Source organism: Podarcis gaigeae, assembly GCF_964106915.1.
Source record: "Podarcis gaigeae genome assembly, chromosome: Z".
NCBI lineage: Eukaryota > Metazoa > Chordata > Lepidosauria > Squamata > Lacertidae > Podarcis > Podarcis gaigeae.
The window spans coordinates 21,245,007-21,258,846 of record NC_139691.1 but is presented as its reverse complement, the minus strand read 5'-3'; the positions used below and the strand labels follow the sequence as shown (position 1 = coordinate 21,258,846).

Below are 13,840 nucleotides of genomic sequence, written 5' to 3'. Positions count from 1 at the left end.
AAAATCTGTGTGTTATAGAGCGAAATTTACGGTAATAATTTTCTTAAATTATTGGGGGGGCGGAGCCCCCCCAAATGAATTTTTGAGGGGGCTCGGGCCCCCTCAGGCCCCATGGAGTCGGCGCCTATGGCCCTATACCTGCAGGTCTCACTGACCAGCTTGCACAATTCAGGGGCAAGAGGTGCTTGATGGAGCCTTCAAAGAACTGTTTGTGGTTGTGTTTATGTTTAATAGCAGCACAGTATTATCATTATTTGAAGGGAAACTTGTGAATACTTTTCCTCACCCAGATGATCTAAATAAGGATAAGGAACTTTTAGAGTTTACGCTCAACGAGGGTATAGCTTAGTGGTTACCTTTGAAAGGCACAACACTCTACAGCTCATCCGCACCTCTGCTTCTTCTACCATTTCCCCAGGGGAAACCTGTGGATTACAGCTGAATTGGACCAAACAGCAATTGAGTTCTCCATGGATGGCTTTTTCTTGCAATTTGGTGGTAAAGAATGTGTTTTCCAGGGGAAAGCTGCAAGGCATGTGCAAAATCACTTGGACCCACATCTAGAAGCAAGGGACAAGCAGGAAAGCACAGGACAGCTGGAGCTGTGCAGCAGCCCTTTGTTTCAAACAAACACTTTGCAGAGATATTTAGGGTTATTCTTAACATCACATTTTAAACTTGTCACTGGATGGTTAAATTGTTTCTAGCATGACTATTGACTTGCACTACCCAAATAAACACTCCCATACCCTTCTAGAATCCTAACCCTTCTGTCAGGGAATCAAAACTGGTGTGTCCTGCCTAGGCTAACCCCACTCAAATTGTTCAGTCTTGTCTACCCACAGACAATCCCTAATTCTAACTGAGACCCAGTTTCAGAAGAAACCTATGGCACATCTATGGAACAAGAAGAAAAGGTATTGGACCTGGGAGGATTAGCCATAGACCCCTTCTGTCCAACTAGGCCAAAAATCCCTATCTGACTATTAAACTGTCGGTATCAAACTGTCACTCTCACCAACTCTTACTAGTAGCTGGGTCACCAGGAAGCAGACCCATGACCTGTCCTTCACAGAGGGCTTCCTTATTTAACAGGCCATGCTTTTATTATGATGGGGTATGTGAATGAATATATAGGATGTGTAGATTGAAAGGGCTCAGGGAGTATCCAGGAGACAGGTTAATGCAGGGGTAGGAGAAACAAGCTCATCGTGCACAGAGGCGTATTGTATACCTTCAAAAATATCTGTCAGTGAGGGTCTGGGCTACCCTCTGCCCCCCTGCCCTGCTTCACCACAGCCACTTTTAGACATCCTGTTGATTAACATTCATCCAGATTTGTTTGCGCAGAGATCAGACAATGTTGTCTATTCAATTAGCATTTACCCTGATAGGTTTGCTGGGATGTTGGCTGATGGTTTACTAAGGATGCTGAGAAGTGGCTACAGTTCTCAGCATCCACCACTCCAGTTCCCAGAATTCTCTGAGGGAAGCTCTGAGAATTCAAGTGGTATCATAGGGCTTTAAATGCATGGTGTGAATGTGACTGGCCTTGTTGCTTTTCGTAGAAAGGTGCTACAAAGGTTTGTTCATATTTGGTTTTGAGGCAGAAGAATCCCACCCTGTCCTGAGGAAATAATGCTCTGCAGCCACTTATTCACTTCATCTACTCCAATCCACTCTGGCGAAAGAGGAAAATTGGTACTTACTGTTAATTTCAGTTTGAAGAGTGGACTGGAGAACATTAACCCACCTCATTTTTTTCCTCTGCTTTCTCTTAGACTCAGAGTGGCTTAATATGTTTTTGTTCTCTTGGTTTGAATAAAAATGTAACTACTGTTATGTAATTTCCAAATGTTAGCTTTGTCTGTTCATAGAATCATTTAATTGTAGAGCTGGAAGGGATCCCGTGGGGTCATCTAGTCCAACCCCCTGCAATGCAGGAATCTCAGCTAAAGCTTCCATGACAGGTGGCCCTCCAACCTCTACTTAAAAACCTCCAAGAAGGAGAGTCCACAACCTCTCGAGGGAGTCTGTTTCATGGCCAACAGCTCTAACAGTCAGAAAGTTCTTCCTGATGTTTTGTCAGAATCTCCTTCCTTGTTTCTTGACTCCATGTGTCTTTTGAGCCCTTAAGTACTTTAAGTTTTTAACTTTGAAAACTGTTTTCTTAGTAGCCATGACTTCTGCTCATAGGTTTTCAGAGTTGAGGGCCTTGTCCTCTGATCTTCAACTCATTGTTTTCCCACCAGGATAAAGTTGTGTTCTTCCCAACCCCATCTTTTCATGCCCAAAATTAATTCAGTTTTTCATAGAACCCAAGACCAGGTGCTTTCTTTCTTTCTTTCTTTCTTTCTTTCTTTCTTTCTTTCTTTCTTTCTTTCTTTCTTTCTTTCTTTCTTTCTTTCTTTCCTAGTCCCTTATGCAGTCGAGGATGTAGATGGTATTCCCTAGATGTAAGACATGTCCTACTCTTTTTTTCCTTTTTTTAAGTGGAGCACTAGAGTTCTGCAAGGTAGGGTCCCTGTATGTCTTACTTAGGTCCATTTAAGGAGAAAAAGGTGTCTTCATCCTCTGTTTTCTAGAGGGCTTGAATTCTGTATCACTCAGCCATATGGGAACCTGGGGAAGGATCCTTCTAGGGGATCTACCACTCATTCTTTAAGGGGAGTGGCAATAACAACTGCTTTTAAGAGCATTTATTCTGGGTACTTTGAAGGAAAAGACTTTTGTATCTGATTGAGTGGGATCTGACTTGGGGGGGGGTGGTTGGAATAGAAACACCAGTCTGGGTAGGATCATAATTTTTACTGTTGCTAATCTGTCAGGGAGGGTAAAATGAGTTTTGCTCCATTTTTTTTTTTTCAAATTTTGAAGAATTGTCCACCATACAAGCAGGACGGTGTTTTGAATAAAGGTTTATTGTTATAATTAATCTAAGCTTTGTGTGACAGAATCGAATGCCTATAAGTTATGTGAATTTTTTTTAAAAAAAAATTTGGAGATTGGTGGTAAAATAGTGTTGACTAGCATGGACATAAAGATTTTATAATCCTGATTAATCAGATAGATTGGCCAGAAAGATTCTACCTTCTGTTGGTCTTTAAACAGGTACAGTTGTGGAGTTGTACCTTGTTTTGGGGAGGAAAGGGTCCTCTCGCTAAGTCAATAAATAGGTGGACAATATATATTAATAACATTTCTTCAAAATTGTTTATAAAACTCAGAAGTGAGCAGAGATTTATGTGGTTTCAATGTTTTAAGAACATTGTCAATTTCTTCTAGGGAGACGGGGCTATCTTAAAAGGTTTTCTCATCATGAGTTGTTGATGGTATGGCTAAATTTTCTAAGAAACTGAGGGTATCTTTTTTTATTTGGAGATTGCAAAGCAAATTCTGAGCAGATGTCTTAAGGAGAGACATCTTCTCAGAATGTGATTTGTGCCATTGCTTTTTACATCTGTTTGCCAAAAGTCTAGAGTTTTTACCTCTAAAAGCGTTTTCATGTATAAGAGGTTGACTAGTGTTATTAATTTATTAATTTCTAAAGAGTCTATTTCTCGCCTCCTATTAGTTCTCCCAGCTTTCTATCTTGTGGCTGGAAGAATTGAGTGATGTCTTTTATTTTCAGCTTTCCTGAATCCTTTTGCATTCCACTCTACTTTCTTCAAGATCATTTGAGGAATCCTAAGAAGTATTATGACTGTATGCCCAAAGGGCAAATGAGCATCCTTTCCAGTAAAAGTAAATTGTTTGTCAAAAGTAGAGCTTCCATGTGCAGCAATCATCTATCTGAATAAGTCTTATTGAACTCAGTGGGACTTACCGTACTTCTGATTAAAAAATGCTTATGGTTGCAGTATAAGACTGCACAATCTTTACACAGTTGCCTCCATTGAATTCAGTGGGACTTACTTTGAGTAGACATGTACAGTGGTACCTTGCTTCTCAAATTTAATCCGTTCTGGAAGTCCGTTCCAAAACCAAAGTGTTCCAAAACCAAGGCGCACTTTCCCATAGAAAGTAATACAAAACGGATTAATCCATTCCTGACTTTTAAAAACAACCCCTAAAACAGCAATTTAACATGAATTTTACTATCTAACGAGACCATTGATCCATAAAATGAAATCAATAATCAATGTACAGTGGTACTTCTGGTTACAAACTTAATTTGTTCCGGAGGTCTGTTCTTAACCCGAAACAGTTCATAACCTGAGTCGCGCTTTCGCTAATGGCGCTTCCCGCTGCTGCCATGCTGCCGGTGCGCGACTTCTGCTCACATCCTGCGGCAAAGTTTGCAACCAGGAGCATCTTCCGGATTAGCAGAGTTCGTTACCCGAAGTGTTCTTAAGGAGGATGGTACGTAACCCGAGGTTCCACTGTACTGTACTATAAAATAAATAAGACAGTATTGTAGATGATAAAAAAATTAAATTATTATTTTTTCTTAGCTGCACTGATGATAGTCACTGTTTGAATGGGGGCTTTTATCCATTTCCGTAGTCACACAATCAATCAATCAGTAGCTGAACTGGGTTCTACACAGTCACAAAAACAAATTAAACAAAAAGGCCTCAAAAAAACAAAAATGCAAAATAAATAGCAAAAACAAAAGCACCAAACCTAATCTCTTCAAGAAGCCCGTTTGACTTCCGAAATGTTCAAAAACCAGGTGCCCTGGAAACAAAGCTGACAGCCACATCGGATGTTTGGCTTCCAAAAATTGTTTGAAAACCGGAACACTTACTTCCAGGTTTTCGGTGTTTGAGAATCAAGGCGTTTGAGAACCAAGATATCACTGTAAAGGGTTGCAGTTTAAGAATCTAAGGAATAAAATAAAAGAATAAAGAATAGAAGCATCACATTTCTTTCATTGCAAGTATTTTATCTGCAGTATAAACAAGTCTCAGTTTTTATAGCTGATTGTATGCCCTCTTTATGTATTCACATGGTGTAAACATGTATGTTGTCCTCTAGATCCTAACACACACAGAGAAATTAGAACAGCTGTATTAGAAGCAAGCAATACTCCAAAGTGCTTGTGGACTTGCCATTTAATCATAACAAAAGATCCTGTTTCATAAAAAGGACAGAAGGTGGTGGAGGCTTCACCCGGGGCAAAAAACAACAACAGCTAGCGCCCCCCCCCCCACCTCCACCAGCTACAGCTCTGTTTAAGCAGCCATCTTCTTCCTTCAGGCCCCCACCCCTCATCTATAATAATATATACTATATATATCACCCTGGAAACTAATATAGTCTTATGATAATTAGCTCATTCAGCTTTCCAGGCTGTATCAAAAACTTAAGGAAAAAAAGCCACAGTTAGTGGTACAAAGTAAGGAAAAAATTTCCTTACAGGGGAAAAGGGGTCCTGCCAAGATGATCGGGGCAAAGCAGAACTGGAGGGTGGGATGGCTCCTGCCCCCAGATGCGGAGACAGAAGACTTGAAAGGCTCTGCCTAGCCATTTCAGCAGGATGAGTCATCCTATTCACTGAATGTCCTTCAGTCGATTCTGGCAAAATTGAATTATTGGAAGAGTTACTATTTTTGTTGCCGCTGTCCTATCTAACATAGTCGAAATTCATGCCATCTCTTGAAATAATGAGTAATGGACTTTTAACACCTGAGTGTAATTACCTACAAAAAATAGCTTATTAATTTTTCCGGTGCTGTTTTTCTAGAAAAAAAGAGGTGCCGGAACTCAGCACAAACCCTTGTTCTCTTAAAATGGCAGTGGTGCCAACCTGAAAGCGGCCAGAACTGCGTTCCGGCTGAAAACAGGCTGGAAGGGAATAGTATTATCATGCCACTGATCTCCCTTTCGCACAGACATCATGCCTTACCTATAAAAGAAAGGAAGAGAAAGCTATAACAACATTTCACTTTATGAACATTATAATATAACTTGCATGTCTGTAAAATCATAAGAAATATGACACATATGGAGTTTCAGTATTTAATCTATTAGTGTGCTGCAGATGTATGGTTGTGAGTTTTATCCTGTTATGGTGATGGTGGTGATGATTAGGGGTTGCTTTTAATGTTCTCATATATATTTTTAATTAAGAGAGGGTACCATAGTGGGGGTGGGGAGCACACTGAATAAACCTCCAGCTCTCCGCACAAAAAGGAGATTACAAGGAACACGTTGTGTGCCATCTCAGAGAAATGAAATGAGTTATCACAAGCATAAGCAGGTGGCACGCAACCGTGGATAAAAACAATGGCAAGACACACAACCCATCCGCCAAGGACGCTTGCCCATCGTTTATGGGAGGTGTGCGAGACTAACTCCGATTGATTCGTGCCCATGAGCCGGGGCAGAAGGGGGATCAAATACCATCCGGCTTTCAGGAAGCGGGCTGTTGCTTGGATTAATGAGATCAAGAGATTATAACTCTAATAACAGTTAACATCACTAAGTGGGGGTGGGGGGAAACAGCCTTGCAAAGCCTGACACTGACTGAAGCTAGATAAGTAATTAAAGCTTGGCTTGAGCAGATTTCAGGATATTTGAATCTGATTTTTCCATGTCCCTGAGCACTTGACGTCAGGGCTGGAGGACTGGTCCTTGTTTTCCGTAATCCACACCTCCGCTGTCTGATTTTCAAGATCTTCAGATTTCAATTCATCCTCACCCCGCAGGACTGAGAGGTCAAGCGGAATGAGGGTACATATGAGTTACTTCTGAGCAAGAGACAGCAGAGTGCATGATCCAAACCATTGTAACCAACAGTCAAAAGGGGAAGCCTCAACGATAGGGGGTCTTGGCCTCACACAAGTGCTCCATGGCCAGAACTAAATATCTCCCACTTTTAAAAGTGTCGCTGCAGAGATTCTGTAGGACTGTAAAGGGAAATTCCTTGTAAGTAATTTTTTTTAAAAAAAATAAAGCAGACTCTGTGAAAGAAATCTTCCTTAGTAAGGTGGTAGGTAAAACAAACAACCACATCCTGGGGTTTGGCAGAATGCTATATGTTTGCTCAAAGTCACATAGGATGTTCCCCCATTTGGGGAACAGCTTAGACCACCAAGCGATCTCATGTCCTGCCCCTCAAGATCTCATCACCTCGCTGCCCAGAAGTGTCTTTCCCTGAGCTGAAAGAGTTTGTTATGGAAGTAGTGTTGAGGATGCCCAGACTGCTGGTTCTGCGGGACTTCATCATGTTTTGTCTTCTTCTGGCAATGTTAAAGAATGTGGGTTGTATTCAACTAAGTCCCACTCAGAGGCAGATCCACTGAAATTAGTGAATCTAAGTTAGTATTGCCCATAAACTTCAATTGGCCTATTCTGAATAGGGCTACCATGTGTCACAAAGAATAAAAATGCAATCCTTTTCCCCAATACTGGAGTGCTGTACTCACAGAAACCCTCACCACCAGTCATGCCGGTGATTTTAACAATAAAATCCACAAATAGATTTGTATTGTATGTAAGGGCTAAACCTGATGAGAAGAGGAAGAATGGAGCACAAAATCAAGTTGTTGTTTTTTGGGGGGGGGGGTTGTTTTGCCTACTGAAGCAATTTTGTGCTGGTTCCCACAGCACTTTTTATCAATACAGTGGTACCTCGACTTTTGAATGTAATCCGTTCTGGAAGACTGTTTCAAGTTCCGAAATGTTTGAAAACTGAAAACTTAATACGGGAGCCTCAATATGGAAAACTCAGTATAGAAGGTGTGTGGCATGTTCAACTTCCAAGGCATGTTCGAAAACTGAAGCATTTACTTCCGGGTTTACGGCGTTCAAAAACCGAAATGTTTGTCAACATTTGAAATGTTCATTAACGTTTGAAATCGAGGTACCACTGTATATGCAACTCATTTTTACCCCCCACCCACCCAAGACACATGGGAAGACTATATCTATTTTGCTGCTCCACTAAAAATGATTCTAATACAGTGTAGTTTTGCTTTAGATGGAACATAACGTTAATTGATGCTCATAAATATTCAGATGTCTATTAACTTAGCAGCATAAACAGTTGCCTTTTATTGAGTCTGTTCACTAGTCCATCTAGTTTAGTATTGTCTCTCCAGGGTTTCAGGCAGGGGTCTTTCCTGGCCTTATTTGGAGATACTACTGGGGATTGAACCCGGGACCTTCTGCATGCAAAGCAGGTGCTCTGCCACTGAGCTAAACTCATCCCTAGGAAGCCATTCGTTCTTAGACGAGGAGACCCCGCCAGGCAACTTTTAGCAGAATCATGTTTTAGAGCAGGAGTTGGGGTGGGGGACCTTAAGGAAGGGGGCCAAATGCAGCCCTCCAGGCTTCACTAATCTAGTCATCAAAGCTTGTCTTAATCCTCACTGGCCCTGTGACGCATTACAGGTGTCTTATCATTGCTGAAATATCACCTTGAACTTTTATAATGCATCCTGTTTATCCAAACAGAGGAAAGCCGATATGTGTGAGTGGGTGTAAAAACTAGACAGCTAAACCCAGGTAAAACCCACTGTTGCTTTCTGATGTACCAGCATGTGGCCCTCAGAAAGTCACCCAGAAGTCCTTGAGCTGGAAGGGCTCTAATCCCTGTTTTAGAGTTGCCCCCACACTCTGCAAGGTGTTGCCATTGCCCAGCTGCTCCATGGACAAGATTGCTCTTCCACTTGCTCCCTGGTCCTAGCTTCCATCCTGATAGCTGATGGCAAAAATCCACCTCTTAAATGTCTGAGAAATGTTTGGTGTGACTCCCCTCTTCCACCTTTTCCCTGTTTTTTTGTTTTTTTAACTTTTCTACTAAATTGCATATTCTATCTCCCCCCACCCCCAATTATATGTACCACTCAGGCCCAGATGAGACAGTTTATGTATGATTTTTCTTCTTCTTCTTCAGTGACAGTGTGAATCACGAGAGCTACATACAGTGGGAGGGGTGTTTCTCTCTCTGAAACATGAAGTACACTCTGCGTATTTTCTATTTTTTCATGTTTGATGCTGTTAAATCGAATAAGGGGGGGAATGAAGGTTTTATGGTCATATTTGAAGGGGTTGGACTAGATGACCTTCGGTAGTCCCTTCCAACTCTACAATGCCATGGCTTATGATTCTATGATATTTTAGGGGAGAGGTAATACTAATGTTTTTCTGTAAGAGGCCTAGTTTGATCAGAATCAAGTATCAACTTCCAGAGTTAATGAAAAATACAGTGGTGCCTCGCAAGACAAAATTAATTCGTTCTGCGAGTTTTTTCGTCTAGCGAATGTTTCGTCTTGCGAAGCACGAAATCCCATAGGAATGCATTGAAAATCAATTAATGCGTTCCTATGGTCAAAAAAAGTCCAAACAAAGCCAAATTTGGTACAACAAGAGTTTATTAAGTGCTCTTTAAAGTCACACATACTGTAAAGAGCATTTCAAAAATTGAAGGAACAATAAATTAAGTTTCTAAACATGACAGAAAAACATTTTAAAATCAACAAAGTGTACAGTACATTTTCTAAGACTCTGGGGGACCACTCGAAGAAGGTTCCTCTTACACTCTTTGCTTCTTGCTGAAGAACCTGTCCATGGTCTGCTGCTTCATCCGCCTTTTCAGCACCTCCCTGAAAGGCGACATGACCCTGGTATCAAAAGTGTTCCCAAGGTCATGTGCCACGTGCTTGTCAGGGTGGTGCCGCTGTGCAAAAGCCTGCACATCCTTCCACTTCTGGCAAATGTCCCTCAGTTTTTTGGAGGACAGCCGTTCCTCAGTTGCTTCCTCCTCTTCCAGCGAGGCCTGCTCCTGCACAGCCTCTGCCTGCAGTTTGACCAGCTCCTGGGTTGTCAGCTCGTGGTCGTGCTCCTCCACCAGCTCGCTGACGTCCTCCTCTGTGACCTCCAGGCCCATGGTCCTCCCCAAGGCAACAATGTCCTGCACCACTGTTGACTCTGGTGCATCAGAGTCACTTGGTGCCACACAGTCCGGCCACAGGCTGCGCCAAGCGCAATTCAAATTTCTCTGAGTGATCCCGTTCCAGGCCATGGTGATCATCTTCAAGCAGGTGACGATTCAAGCGAATTCCCGCAGGGTGATGGTGGTGCAATCAGTCACCTCGAAGCATCGCCTGAAAAGCTCCTTGGTGTAGAGTTTTTTGAAATTGGCGATGACCTGCTGATCCATCGGCTGGAGCAGTGGCGTGGTGTTAGGCGGCAGGAACATGATGCTGATGAAGCCGAACTCCTCCAACAAGTCCTCCTCAAGGCCTTTAGGATGAGCAGGAGCATTGTCCATCAGAAGCAAAGCCTTCAGCGGCAGGTCGTTGTCCAGCAGGTACTGTTTGACAGCAGGGCCAAAAGCAAGATTGACCCAGTCCACAAACAGCACACGTGTGACCCAAGCCTTACTGTTGGATCGCCACATGACACTCAGCTGCTCCTTGTCGACCTTGTGTTTCTCGAAGGCCCGTGGGATCTCCGAGTGGTACACCAGCAGGGGCTTGATCTTCAGGTCGCCGCTTGCATTGGCACAGAAGAGCAGGGTAAGACGATCCTTCATGGGCTTGTGGCCAGGCAACTTGGCCTCCTCCTGTGTGATGAAAGTCCTTTTGGGCATCCTCTTCCAAAACAGCCTGGTCTCGTCGCAGTTGAAGACCTGCTGTGGAACGTAGCCCTCCCTCTTCACAACCTCCAGGAACTCCACTGCAAAGTCTTCAGCCACAGGAACATCAGAACTGTCAGCCTCTCCATGCCTGACTACGCTGTGGATTCCAGATCTTGCCTTGAACCGGTCAAACCAACCTCTGCTTGCCTTGAAGACTTCTGGCTTGCCTGAGGTTCCTGGCTGTTCCCAGACGAGGTCTGCGTGCAAGGCCTTGGCCTTCTCGCAAATGATGGCCTCAGTCACTGTGTCCCCTGCACGCTGCTTCTCTTCTAACCAGATGAGCAGCAACTTCTCGACCTCCTCCAGAACAGCTGGGCGGTTCTTCACGATCCTGGTGACTCCCTTGGCTGCATCAGTCACAAGGATCTTCTCTCTCATCTTCAGGATGGTCCCGATGGTCGATGGATTCCTCCCGTACTCCCTGGCGAGATCTGTCACACGCATTCCACCGTTGTGCTTCCGGATGATCTCTTTATTCATTTCCAGCGTCACCTTCTCCTTTTTCCTCTTGCCGGCCTCTGCAGCAGCAGTCTTCTTGGGCCCCATGGCAGCACAGCTCCTACCTTCGCAAACCCAAAAAATAAAAATAACAAATCAGTGCTTCACATCCAAAAAATTCAAAAGCACCCAGCCACCCACCACACAGAAATTCAAACCCAGAACCAAGTCCTTGAATTCCAAACACCCCAACCCAAAATCCAAAACCCCCCAAAAACGTTTTAAAAGTTTAACTTACCAAATGACTGCAAAAGAAGTTTTAGAAAAGCTTCAAAAATCACCAAAGTCTTCAAAAACCTAAACTGTTGCCCCAGCCACCCACCACACAGAAATTGCAAACCCCTCCCCAACTGTTGCAAACCTCTCCCCAACTGTTCCCCCAGCCCCTCCCCAACTTTTGCAAACCCCTCCCCAACTGTTCCCCCAGCCACCCACCACACAGATATTCAAACCCAGATTTTTTAAAAAAAAAAACAGCAGAGTGGCCCAATGGTAACAGAAAATCATAAAAATGCAGAAAAAAACCACACAAGCTTCCAGATTTTTGCAAACCCCTCCCCAACTGTTCCCCCAGCCACCCACCACACAGAAATTCAAATCCAGAATTTTTTTTAAAAAACAGCAGAGTGGCCCAATGGTCACAGAAAATCATAAAAATTCAGGAACAAAACCACACAAGCTTCCAGATTCTTGCAAACCCCTCCCCAACTGTTCCCCCAGCCACCCACCACACAGAAATTCAAATCCAGAATTTTTTTTAAAAAAACAAACAGCAGAGTGGCCCAATGGTCACAGAAAATCATAAAAATTCAGAAAAAAACCCACACAAGCTTCCAGATTCTTGCAAACCCCTCCCCAACTGTTCCCCCAGCCACCCACCACACAGAAATTCAAATCCAGATTTTTTTTAAAAAAACAGCAGAGTGGCCCAATGGTCACAGAAAATCATAAAAATGCAGAAAAAAACACACAAGCTTCCAGATTCTTGCAAACCCCTCCCCAACTGTTCCCCCAGCCACCCACCAAACAGAAATTCAAATCCAGATTTTTTAAAAAAACAACAACAGAGTGGCCCAATGGTCACAGAAAATCAGAAAAATTCAGAAAAAAACCACACAAGCTTCCAGATTCTTGCAAACCCCTCCCCAACTGTTCCCCCAGCCACCCACCACACAGAAATTCAAACCCAGATTTTTTAAAAAAAAAAACAGCAGAGTGGCCCAATGGTCACAGAAAATCATAAAAATGCAGAAAAAAACCACACAAGCTTCCAGATTCTTGCAAACCCCTCCTCAACTGTTCCCCCAGCCACCCACCACACAGAAATTCAAACCCAGATTTTTTTAAAAAAACAACAACAGAGTGGCCCAATGGTCACAGAAAATCATAAAAATGCAGAAAAAAACCACACAAGCTCCCAGATTCTTGCAAACCCCTCCCCAACACCAAGTCCTTGAATTCAAAACACCCCAACCCAAAAAAGTTTTAAAAGTTTAACTTACCAAATGGCTGCAAAAGAAGTTTTGGAAAAGCTTCAAAAATCACCAAAGTCCTCAAAAACCTCAAAAAAAGCTACCACACCGCATGCTATGAATTGCTCCTCAAAGTCAAGTCGCAACTGCACCTCTTCAAGCAATGCACCCTGGGTATTAACGGTTTTACGAAAAAGTAAACAAACTTGCAAGACGTTTTCGTCTTGCGAAGCAAGCCCATAGGGAAATTCGTCTTGCGAAGCACCTCAAAAAACGAAAAACTCTTTTGTCTAGCTAGTTTTTTGTCTTACGAGGCATTCGTCTTGCGGGGCACCACTGTACATTGCCTTTGTTAAATGAGCCACCATAGCCGTTAGAGGGCCATGGAAATTTGTGTCCTGGACTTTTTAGACTTGTCTACCCATGTACTATCTGGAACCAAAGTGGCACATTGGTTGCCAGATGTGAAATATTTTGGCATTATTTTCAGCTCTCCCACTCCACTAATTAGCTAGGAGGGCCCGTCACTTAGTTGTAGTTCTTGCAGCCCAACTCATTCTTTTGGGATGCTGATGAGGACATTTGAGTGGCTAGTTAAGGTCACTGTCTTACAAAGAAACCTCCCTGTTTAGTTCAACAACCTCTTCTTTATGATTGTAACCCTCACTTGGCTACAGAACCCCAAGAATTGGAAGGGACTCATGGCATCAACCAGACTGACATCCCCCCAAAAAACAATCCAGAAAAATATTTAATTGAAAATACATGTGATTGGGATGTTTTCTTTCTTTTCTCAAGGGATGGGGGATGGTAGAGAAATGCTGACTGCTCCAGCATTACTTAGTTCCAATGGCTGCTAAATTTGACAGCCACTGCAGTTTGCAAAACACTTTCCTTAGTGGCGGCCCTCCAGGGCAAGGACACCCTCAACTTCCCCATCTTGAGCAGCTGTGTTGCTACCCTTGAAGAAAAGTCTGTGCAGGGTGGGTGGGTTGCATTGCATACGGAGAACGAGATCTGAGAGTGACTCAGCTGTTCAAAAGCACATGCATCATTTTTTCATTATATCAGCAGCGCTGGCTCCAGAGCTCTGATAGCCTTTGCGTAAAGCATCGCCGCTGCACGCTTTTAACCTGGAAAGTGTGTCTATTTCATGCCGACACCATGCCTTGCAAAGTGAGATGGGTAGTCCTGTGGCGTGATGCCGAGTGAAAGACTTTCTTGGTCCTGGGTGCCCTGAAAACACCTGAATCTGGCATCTGTTAGAGCCAGCCTTGCT

The 13,840-nt window shown here is 43.2% G+C and overlaps 1 long non-coding RNA gene across 1 annotated transcript; it reads left to right on the top strand.

The window, feature by feature from the left end:
- Positions 1-150: 150 nt before the first annotated feature.
- LOC310836868 lies at positions 151-5,948 on the top strand. Its single transcript, XR_014560282.1, has 2 exons — positions 151-1,117; positions 5,743-5,948. It is a non-coding gene; the product is annotated as an uncharacterized lncRNA (long non-coding RNA).
- Positions 5,949-13,840: the final 7,892 nt, after the last annotated feature.